Here is a 12442-nt window from a genome sequence, read left to right on the forward strand (position 1 = left end):
TTCGTGATCCTAGAGAAGCTAAATAAGAAGGTGAACCTGATGAAAATCATGTAGCTATCCTCCTGGAGATTGGAAATAGACAAGAGTCCCAGGTTACCTCGGGTGCATGGGGGGGGGGGGTGGGAGGGTTGTTGGAAGGGGAGAGGGTTAGAGAGAAAGGAGTAGGGGAGGAGTGGGGAAAGCTCGGTGGACTGGGATGGGGGGAAAGGAGGAAGGATGGATATGGGATCAGGGAAGAATATATTTCAACTAAGGGAGTCATTTTAGGGTTTACAGGAGACTTGATTATAAATGGGATCCCAGGTCCAAGGAGAGATCCCCAGATTGTTCTCTGGACAGAGGAGAGGGTGCCTGAAACGGCCTTGGCCCATAACCATACTGATGAATATTTTGCTTATCACCATAGAACCTTCATCTGGTGATGGATGGAGATAGAGACAGAGACCCACATTGGAACACTGGACTTAACTCCCTAGGTCCAAACGAGAAGCAGAAGGAAAGAGAACGTGAGCAAAGAAGGTAAGACCAGAGGGAACCTTCATCTGACGATGGATGGCGATACAGACGGAGACCCGCATTGGAGTACCGGACTGAGCCCCCCAAGGTTCAAATGAGGAGCAGAAGGAGGAAGAAAATGAAAAAGGAAATCAGGACTGCGAGGGATGCGATCACCCACTGATACAAGGGGACTGATCTAATGAGAGTTTACCAAGGCCAGTTGGACTGGGACTGAACGAGGACGTGATCCAACCAGATTCTCTGAATGTGGCTGGCCCGGAGTCTTTCTGAAAAGCCATTGACAATGACACTGGGACTTGTTTCCTCTGCATATACTGGATTTTGGGGATCCAGTCTGTCTGGACACTCACCTTCCTGGACCTGGAGGGAGGGGGGAGGAACTTGAACTTCCCACAGGGCAGGAAACCCTGACTGCTCTTAGGGATGGAGAGGGAGGAGGAGAGGGAGTGGGGGGAGTGGGAGGGTGTTAGGAAGAGGGGCGGAAATGGAAACTTTTATAATTTAATAAAATTACTTTCTAAAAAAAAAAGAACAAAATTATAGAAAAAGACCCAAGATTAGTGTTTCCCAGGTGTTAAAGGAGGGAGTAGGTAAGTGCAGTTGTGGTGGCTTGAAAGAAAATGCCCCCAAAGGAAGTGGCACTCATAGGAGGGGTGGCTTTGTTGGAGGAGGTGTGGTCTTGCTGGAGGAAGTGTGTCACTGTGGGAGTGAGCCTTGAGGTCTTCTATGCTACAGGTTCTCCCTGTGTCACAGTTCACTTGATCTCTTGCCTGCAGATGAAGATGTAGGACTCTCAGCTCCTTCTCCAGCACCACGTCTGCCGGCATGCTGCCGTGTCCTGCCATGTCGATAATGGGCTAAACCTCTGAAACTGTGAGCCACCCAATTAAATGTTTTCCTTTACAGTAGAGTTGTTGTGGTCACGGTGTCTCCTTGCAGCCGTGGAAACCCTCACTAAGACTGAAGTAGGACAGCTATACACAACAGTGTAAGAGACTGTGCACTGACAGACGTGTGCTGTCTTGGTTCGGTGTCAACATTCTACTTGCAATACTCTAGTGACATAGCAGGGGGACACTGGGAGACACTGAGACCTCAGAATCAATCATTTTCTTTACAGTGGCATGCGAATCTATATTTATTTCACAATCAATACAAAGCCACCTTTGTTATAATTTCAGTTATATGAAGTCCCAGTTAGGCTGTTGTCATGGCCTGGACTCATCTGTGAGGAAAGGCTCCAGGGAGAAATGAGCTATCTCAGGCTGCTCTCTGGGCATGTCTGCAAGGGATTCCATGATTAGCTGTTGTAGGAGGAGCTAGCCCGCTGTGAGTCCCACCATTCCTCAGGCAGGTGGCTCTGGGTTATACATAAAAGCTAGAAACATGAACTGGCAAGCATAATTCCTCAAGGTTCCTGCTCCCATTCCTGCCTTGAGGTCCCTGACTTCCATCAAGAATGGGCTGTGGACGGGGAGATGACATAACCTTTCCCTCCCGACGTTGCTTTTGGTCAGAGTGTTTTGTCACAGCAAAGAAATGAACCTGGAAAACACTGGGCGTGCTTAGGGCGAACAGATCTGGCTCCCGTCTGCCTGAAATGTACACAGTCCTACGCTTCCTGCTAAATCCTGAGAAAAACTGTGGCGAGGCCTGGTACTGCTGTTCCTCCTATTCTGCAGAAAAGGAAAAGGTCATTTTAATCATGAAGAATTGCAAAGGTTTATTACTATTACTATTATTATTATTATTATTATTATTATTATTATTATATGACTGATACTTGGTGTAAGCTGCACGTTTACCTGCCTACCAGTTATGAGCCAGGTGACAGCATCCCAGTGAGCCTGGTCTTCAGTGCTCTGAATTCAGTGTTCTTCGGAAGCCACACTTCTGGAAATGCATGCCAGAGAAATTCCCAGACCACTCCATTAAGATACATGCCCAAGAGTTTTTTTCCTGAAATAAAGTGGTAACCCAAAAGTAATCAGAAAGTCAATCAACAAATGTTGGAAAGATAAGCAGGTGGCAGACTGGCATTGGAAAATGACCAAGATGCTGAGCTTAAAAGGAGGAATCGCAGAAGAATGTGTGTCATGAGGTCTTACTTTGTTTATATCAGATGATAGCCCTTTAAGGTAATAGATACAGAGAAGTAGCTTGATTTTTTTTAATTTGCTCTCTCTTACTTTTTTTTACATTTTTATTGTTTTTATTGAGCTATATATTTTTCTTCACTCCCCTCCCTTCCTGTTACCTTCCCTTCTACCTTCTCCCATGGTCCTCTTGCTCCAAATTTACTCAGGAGATCTTGTCTTTTTCTACTTCCCATGTAGATTAGATCCATGAATGTCTCTCTTAGTGTCCTCATTGTTGTCTAGGTTCTCTGGGATTGTAAATTGTAAGCTGATTTTTCTTTGCTTTATGTCTAAAAGCCACTTGTAAGTGAGTGCATATGATATTTATCTTTCTGGGTCTGTGTTACTTCACTCTATATGATGTTTTCTAGTTCCATTTATTTGCCTGTAAATTTCAAGATATCATTTTTTTCTGCTGTGTAGTACTCCATTGTGTAATGTACCACATTTTCCTTATTCATTCTTCAGTCTAGGAACACTTAGGTTGTTTCCAGGTTCTGGCTATGACAAACAATGCTGTTGTGAACATAGTTGAGCACATGTCCTTGTGGTATGATTGAGCATCCTAAGCCTATATAGCCAAAAGTGGTATTGCTGGGTCTTGAGATAGGTTGTTTCCTAATTTTCTGCGAAACTGCATAACTGATATCCAAAGGGGCTGTACCAGTTTTCACTCCCACCAGCAATAGAGGAGTGTTCCTTTTATCCCACATCCTCTCCAGCATAAATTTTGATCTTGGCCATTCTTACAGGTGTAAGGTGGAATCTCAGAGTTGTTTTAATTTGCATTTCCCTGATGGCAAAGGATGTTGAGCATTTCCTTAAGTGTCTTTCATCCATTTTAAACTCCTCTGTTGAGAGTCTCTGTTTAGGTCTGTACCCCATTTTTTGGATTAATTGTTCTTTTGATGGTCAATTTCTTGAGTTCTTTGTATATCTTAGAGATCAGCCCTCTGTCCAATGTGGTGTTGATTAAAATCTCTTTCCATTCTGTAGGCTGCTGTTTTGTCTTATTGACCATGTCTTTTGCTTTCCAGAAGCTTTTCAGTGTCAGGAGGTCCCATTTATTAATTGTTACACTCAGTGTCTGTGCTACTTGGGTTATATTTAGGAAGTAGTCTCTTGTACCAATGTGTTCAAGTGTACTTCCCGCTTTCTCTTCTATAAGGTTCAGTGTGGCTGGCTTTATGTTGAGGTCTTTGATCCATTTGGACTTGAGTTTTGTGCATGGCGATAGATGGGATCTATTTTCATTCTTCTACATGTTGATATTCAGTTATGCCAGCATCATTTGTTGAATATGCTTTTTTTCCATTTTATACTTTTTGCTTTTTTGTCAAAAATCAGGTCTTCATAGCTGAATGGATTGATATCTGGGTCTTTGACTTGGTTCCATTGGTCCTCCTGTCTCTTATTATGCCAATACCAGGCTGTTTCAATACTGTAGCTATAATAATGTTTGAAATCAGGGATAGTGATGCCTCCAGAAGTTCCTTTATTGTACAGGATTGTTTTTGCTATCCTGGGTTTATTTTTTACTTTTTCCATATGAAGTTGAGTATTGTTCTTTCAAAAATTCTGTGAAGAATTTTGCTGGAATTTTAATGGGCATTACATTGACTCTGTAGATTGCTTTTGGTAAGATTGCCATTTTTACTATGTTAATTCTACCTATCCACGAGCATGGGAAATCTTTCCACTTTCTGGTGTCTTTTTCAATTTTCTTCTTCAAAGATTTAAAGTTCTTGTCATACTTCCACTTGTTTGGTTAGAGTTACTCCAAGATATTTTATGCTATTTGTGGCTATTATTAAGGGTGATGCGTCTCTGATGTCTTTCTCAGTCTATTTATCATTGTGTAACGGAGGGCTTCTGATTTTTTTGAGTTAATCTTGTATCCTGCTACATTACTGAAGGTGTTGATAAGTTGTAGAAATTCCTTGGAAGAATTTTGGAGGCTGCTTATGTAAACTAGTATATCATCAGCAAATAGTAAGAGTTTGACTTCTTCTTTTCCAATTTGTATCCCCTTGAAGAGAAGTAACTTTAAAGGAGCATTTCTAAAATGATCTTGGAAGGATCTGTGATGGGCTGTCATGTCCTGTGTAATCCACCTCTGGGTGTTCTAGAGATCTTGAAGCCAGAGTTATAAGAAATAAAAATGAGCATGTGACTGGTCATGATACAAGACACACTGACTCCCACGGGGGACTCAACACAATGTTTGGGAGACAAGGCTTTTCATCTTGAAACTGGGAGATTTCTTCCCTTGAGGGAATGTTGGGAACACCACAGAGGAATACTCACAAACCAAGCTGGTTTTCAGTTCTCAAGCGAGCCTTTCTCCCCTCAGGCTACTCCTGTCACCCAGACTGAACAAGCCAGTTGACCTGCAAAGGTGTGAAGATGAGCTTGATGTTCAGGTCAGGGTGTAGGGCACAGAGATGACTGTGAGGTTTTATAAAACATCCCCAAAATAATTAGACACAGCTGGGTGGTTACCATCCCAGCACTCGGGAGGCAGAGGCAGGCAGATCTCTGTGAGTTCAAGGCCAGCCTGGTCTACAGAGTGAGTTCCAGGATAACTAGGGCTATTACAAAGAGAAACCCTGTAGAAGAAGACTAAGAAGAAAAAGGAGGAGGAGGAGGAGGAAGAGGGGGAGGAGGAGCAGGAGGAGGGGGAGAAAGAGCAGGAGGAGAGGGAGGAGGAGGAGGGGAAGGAGGAGCAGGAGGAGGGGGGAGGAGGAGACGACGATGACGAAGAAGGAGGAGTAGGAAGAGGAGGAGAAGAGGAAGAGGAAGAGGAAGAGGAAGAGGAAGAAGAAGAAGAAGAAGAAGAAGAAGAAGAAGAAGAAGAAGAAGAAGAAGAAGAAGAAGAAGAAGAAGACGACGACGAAGAAGAAGAAGAAGAAGAAGAAAGCACAGTGGCCACGAGATTCCCCTGTGGAAGTGTCAGCCAAGAGCAGATGTGTAGAGGAAGTACTAAAGCCCTTTCTGACCCTTCGCTTTCTCAGAGGCCAGGTGAGAAGGGGCAAGGCTATGGAAGGGAGTCTGAAAAATGCTGTCAGAGGCTTGGTGTGGTCCACACCACCTGCTGGCCTTCCCTGGGAAGTCCCAGGAGAGCCACTTAAGTGAGCCACTTGAGCTCAGAGCGCTTGTGTCTCTTACAGGAAATGATTCCCAGAGGACTGCAGGGGAAAAGCAGATGTTCGAGCACTGAAACTCTGCCAACTCCTCAGGGCAAAAGACTTGACATCTGAGGACTACAGGACAAGGACTGCCAGGCATTATCAGGTTCTGTCTGATGGGCAGCCAGTAGAACAGAACAGGCAGACGAGAGGCTGAAAGATCCTCAGGGGTGGATGAGGAGCAGCAACCAGGCAGCTAGAGCCACAATAGAGAGCCCTGTGGGTATGGAAAGAATCTCAAGGAATCCAGGAAAGAGTTCCGTGATGTAGATGATCATGCACTATCTCACACCATTTACGGTGGAAAAGACAGAGCCATTAGAAACTCTAACAGGAAACAGGAAGTCAATTTACAGCATCCTTGCCCCTCCCCTCCTCTCCAGAGCTCTGCCCCTGGAGAGTTCAGAATGAAGGATGCTGTAAACGGAGGCTGCTCCTGCATTTCCATACCCAAGTAATCACACAGAAATTATATTAATTACAACACTGCTTGGATAACAGTTAAAGCATATTTCTAGATAGCTCTTACATCTTAAATTAACCCATTTCTATTCATCTATGTATCGCTATGAGGCTGTGGCCTACCAGTAAGATCCTGGAGTCTGTCTCCTTCAGCATCTTCATGGCATCCCTTTGACTCTCTCTTTCTACCTCTGTTCGGATTTTCCGCCTGACTTCACTCTGCTAAGCTATTGGCCAAAACAGCTTTATTCATCATCCACTAAAAGCAACACATATACAAAAGGACATCCCACACCAGGCTGCTGTGTAGAAAGCTAAGCCCTGCCATTTCACCAACTGGGCTTGTTTTCCGACTTTAGAGGAGAAATCAGAAGAAGCCTCAATGTTAAAAAAAAAAAATCCATGTGATATCACATGGAAGTGAACCTTTCTGAGCACTGAAGTGAGCCAGAACATAGCAAGGTAGCTGTGATGCAGTCTTTGGTCAATGTGACATAAACTGGACGCAGTTGGGAAGAGGGAATCACAGCTAAGAAAAATGCCTCCATCGATTGGCCTGTTGGCAAGTCTATGTGGGGCATTTTCATGATTAGTGATTGACATGGGGGGGTCAAGCCCACCATGGGTGGTGCCCTGAACAGGGGGTCCTGGGTTGTGTAAACAACAAAGTGAGCAAGCTGTAGAGAGCAAACCAGTAAATTGTGAGCCTTCTTCCCCGTCTCTGCTTCAGTTCCTGCCTCCAGGCTCCTGTTTTTATCCTAATTTCTCTTTCTGATGAACTGTAAGCAAAGTAATAAAACAAGCTCTTCTCCCTATTTACTTTTGGTCAATGGTCTATCATAGAGCAACAGAAAAGAAAACCAGGATACAATTTAGAACCAAAGAGTGGGCTATTGCTGTGACTTATCTAACTGCATTGATTTGGGAAGGATTGGGGAAGGGTCTGGAATTTAGGGTGGAGCAATTGTGTTCTCAGAGATCAATGAGCTGTTATGGGATCCTGGAAGATAATAATGCCGAGAGAGTGTAAATGATGAAGCACTGGCTGGTAAAGTTTCAAAGGAAAGCAAAGACTCTGTCGGGGTTATTTGTGTGGCATACTTGAGAAAAAAAAAAAACAGTCTGTATTTTCTGATCAGCTGGACCTGAGAAACCAGCTATGACTAAGAAAAGACTAGATCAACTAAAAGAAAACTTGGTTTTACTGAGGCAATTGATGGTGCGTAGCTGTGGTTGAGAGACCAGTGTAGTTAAGAAGAGACCAGTCTCATCGAGGCGAAATCTTCTGGGAGTACTTCCTCAGGGTCAGCACACAGAAGCTCAGACATGGATGACACGGGCCTTCTCGGAGCTGACAGTGGCAGCGTGGACACATGGGGAAACCCAGGCCTCCGGGTTGGTGCAGTTCCACTGTGTAGCTTGATTGACTCCCTCTGGGCTCCCTGTGAGGTCAGCAGAACTGCTGCTATGATCTCAGTTTACAGAAACAGTTCCAGTCCACAGCCGCAGTCCAGAACCGGCTTTAAATCCCTGTCTTGTGACTGCAGGGTGAAGTACTGCTCCTGTGCCCTCTTCATCAGCCCAGACCTTTGTGAGGCTGCCCTTCATCTGTTACCCTGAACCATGGCCCTTTATCTCTATAAATCCCCTGCTGAGCCTCCATGTCCAATATAAAACACTTGTCCTAGCCATCTACCCTCTTAAGTACTACGAGTGCACAGCTCTGAAACTCCAATTACCTCGTGGCCTCACCCCTACACACACCGCTTTAATGATTTAATGGATTTAAAGTAAAAGCCACGCAAAATATGGCCTTCAGCGGTCGTCATTTTTTCTTTTTCAGAAAACAAACAGAAATAGTTGTTTTGTAATATTCCTGAGGCAGAACTCCCCAACCCATTTGTCTTCTCTGTCCCTGCCCCCTTCAGCCCCACTGGTCCAGTGCCTGCTTTGTCCCTTCTGGGTATTGTTGTGAGGCCTTTCGTGTTGTGAGAGGAGCCCGAAAGAAGCACCTTAAGAGGCAGAAATGCTTGTTTGCTAAGGTCTCCAGTTCATCTGTGTGTCTGACTCAGGGCTCAAATACACACCAGAAAGGTTCATGGCGGATAACTGCTCAGCTCACGGTGGCCAGAGAGTGGAGACAGGAAGGGGCTAGAACTGAGTAGTTAGCATGACACATCTCCCAATGGCCAGCTTCCTTCCGCAAGGTTCTGCCTCCCATTTTCTACCACCTCCCAACAATGTCGCAGCACTACAAGTCCATCAAGGAATGACACCTATTTGGGAGATGTTGACCCTTAGACCAAAGTGATGTTTCCCCACTTTCTACAGAAGAGAGTCTGTGCCTTATAGGTTAACAAGATTAAGACTTTATCCAGTAATTGCAGTGTGCGACATGCCTCACGGGCCCAACATCTACCCCCAAGTCCCTTCTCTTTCCTTTCTTTATGAGGATTGCAAAATCTACAAACTCACTTTCATTGTCTTTCTTAAGATCAAAAATGATTTCAATAAATGTTTTAACAATCCCCATATAAAGGACAGAACCAAACAGATATCTCTCTTTCTATCTTAGCCAAATATGTAATGCCAGGAACTAAGCAACAATCTTGTATCTGTGAAGCAAAACCTATGAAAATAGGGCACCATTTTAATAACAACATTAGCCTTTCCAAACAGTTCCACCAACTGGGGACCAAGTATTCAAACATGTGAGCCTATGGGCCATTGTCATTCAAACCACCACATTCAACATCAGAATTTTATAGCAGAGGGGCAAGTTAATTATACATGTATGCTCTGCTCAAATTTAACACAAAGTATAACTACTTCATAATTATGTGTACCTGGTGTGAGCATGTATAAGTACTTAACACTAGGAAATATGTTTGCTAAGAACTTAACTGGAACCCAATAAAACCCCTAAAGCCAATTGTCAAATCATAAGAAATACTACACAGCCAGAAATAAATTAAACATAACAGATGATGCCAACAGGAAAATCCAGAATTGGAAAGTTCTATAGGACAGAGAAGGATTTTTCAATGAATAAAATATAACAGAAAATGAAAAAGGAAACTGACTAAGAAACTAAGAGATATATCAACAAAAACAATTCTGCCAGTTTAACATCTGCTTAAAATAAATCTACAATTTAATAATTTTATCAACCTTGATGGTATAGCTCAGTGATAGTACTATTGCATAGCTAAAACAAGGCCTTAAGTCTGGTACCCTGTACTTCAAATAAAAAATAAAACAATACAACAAATGTAAAAACCAAGGTAAATAAAAACAAATCTTGGGGTCAATGAACCAGTTCAATGGGTAAGGCACTTGTCACCAAGCACCACAGTCTAACTTTGACCCTTGTGATCTATGTGTGATCTGTGTATGATCTATGTGGTGAAATCAGAGAACTGACTCCTCAGTTTGGCTCCTCTGGCCTCTACACTTTCTACACAGTATGGATGTGAGCAGGCGCACACATACACACAAGTGTAAATTAAAAATTTCTAAAATCTTATCAGAACAATTTAGAGAATTTGAACATCATGTGCTGTTGAAGGATGTTGTGTGGGAATTTCCTCTGAGGTTAAAACTTTCCATCTTGGAGTGAAACTTCTTAAGACAGAGGATATAAAAAGGATGTGAAACAACAGACTAGTTTAGGATAGGATGTTTTAAAAGTGGTAAAACAAGAGATCCTAAAGGGAGGTGAAACAGTCCATTCTACTGGGAAACTGGTTAAGACAGGAAACAAACATCTCAAAATAATTCCAAGAAGTCCCTAAAACTGAGCAGGTTCATTAGGCCCCTCCCTCCTCAGGAGAACATAAACAGTAAAGATCACTGAGGGTCATTCTCAGATAAGCCAAACTACCTTCACCAGTAGGCTCACCACCATCTTCTGTCTTAGAAAGGTGACAGATATTTGGGGGGTAGAGGATGGGGAAGGAAAACTGCAGTGTGTTCAACAGAAGAGAAAACTTCATCAGTGAGAGGGAAACATGGTTTTTCTCCAGGGAAGGGCTGTGGTACCATGGAAAACAGTCAAGACGGTTAAAGGAGCCAGGCTGGATGCTGGACTGAGACCTTTGGTCTTATTTTGAATGTGCCTTTGAAACTGTTTTCAGTGCTGGCCAGAGTGACCGGAGCCTTCCCTGTTGACCCGCAGCAGTGGGAGAACTTCAGAGCCCAGTGGGTGGGGCTCTGGTCGCCTCCCTTCGCCCTGGCTTCTCCTGGTCAGCTCCAGGGGTCATTGGCTCGCTGGACATGGCACCAGCTCTCCTCACTCTCCTATTTGTTTATTGGTGGCCCCTCCTCCTGAGGAGGCCTGACACAGTGGGATTACACAGTCTGCAGACATGGGCCGACATCCTGGCCATGTATTATTTTTAGACAGGCTTGTAAAAAAAAGTAATAAATGATAGTAATGGAAAGAATTTAGAAAATTCTTCAGATCACAAACAGTAATTCTGTGTTTTAATCACATTTGGTTATAGCTAGTTTTGTAACATGTGTTTTTCTCTTCCCACAATAGATCACCTGCTCTGGAGTCATGCAAGCATTTTGAAGGCATTTTGCAAGGATCGCACACTGCAATCTTTCACATCGAGTTCAGACAGAGGGTAACATGGGTGAGCACTCCAACACCTCCACAGTGAATAAGTATATAACAACTGGATTTGTGATATAAGCTGCCTTTTATCATTGGATTCAAAGGCGCTTTTCACTAGGATAGGTATGTCCCAGTGTGTACCTGTGAAAAAAAATGTGCACATGTCTCTACGTTAGAACGGCTGAGTCGCAGCATTGTGTATGTAGTCACAATCAGTGCAAGTTCCTAAGTATCTTCATCTACATGGATGTCATAAGTGTGTGTGTTCTCACATGCATGTAGAAAGCTTGCGTGCAGGATATGTTGGTGTCTTCCTCTATTATTCTTCATATTACTGCCTTGAGACAGGGTCTCTCACTGAAATGGAAGCTCATTATTTTAGCTAGGCCGACTGACCAGGGAAGTCTCAGGATCCACCTTTTTTTGTCCCTGCAAATCTGGGGTCCCATGCTTGATGAAGTCATGTCTAAATTTTCCATGTGGGTGGTAGAGATTTGGACGCAGACTTGGGTGCTAGCAGAGCAACCATACCTACTCAGAGTCATCTCCCTAGTCCTTAAATCACTTTGAAGGAATTCCTTTTTAGATGAGATTGTAGTTGGAGCTAGTTTCTCTCTTGGGTGTGAGACAAGGCTCTCACTACCCATTTTATGACAGCATCTGGGAGGTATGGCCCGAGAGCCTTCAAGCAAGATGCTCTGCCATGCATCTCTGTATGAAGCTCGCGGAAAGGGACCGGATGTCTCTGTGTCTGGATTTCTTGACCTGTGAAATGATTATTGACATCCACAGAGTAAGGTCTCATATAGTTGCTAGGCTTAGTACAACTGGTGTTGGATAGCAGCCAGAACAGAAACATGCAGCCCCACCCTGTGGTTTCCTCTTTCCCTGCGTCAGCCCCACAGAGACAAATGGTGTGCAGTGGGCTGGCTGCCCCTTCAAGGAATCTGGACTAGACTAGATGTCTTCATTTTCACCTACTGCTAACCGAAGCGGGGGACTCCAGGATAACACAGATTTACCCATTCTCATCAGAAAGCAAGCTGATCAAATGGAAGAAGGCCAGACCTGCTCATGGGACTGCTCCTGGCTGAATGGATCTTTCAGGAGCAGCCAGATACAATCAGATGGGGTTGACCCGTTTGAAGGTAGCTAAGTACCTATAGTGGGCAGAACATGCAGGACGACGGTCTGTTTCAAGAAAGGAGAGGTAGAGGCTTGTTTGGTGTAGTTGGGTTGAGAAGGACTCATTCTTTTCAGGATCTGTATTATGTCAAATGCAGCAAAGCCAAACCACTTTTTAAAAAGATGTCCATTTCTTACATAAATATCATCCAGGCTAGTATGAAATAAGTTTATTGTTATTTTTCAATGAATTGGTATCTTTTTTAAAAATACAAATCTCCATTTTAACTTAGCATAGAGAACAGATGATTTAACACAGAGAATCTCTTTAGGATCCTTCAATTTTTAGTTTACGTATGTGGGCTGAGGCCAGATGTTTAAGGACCACA

The sequence above is a fragment of the Myodes glareolus genome, chromosome 4 (genome assembly GCF_982192425.1).
Source record: "Myodes glareolus chromosome 4, mMyoGla1.1, whole genome shotgun sequence".
NCBI classification, from domain to species: Eukaryota; Metazoa; Chordata; class Mammalia; order Rodentia; family Cricetidae; genus Myodes; species Myodes glareolus.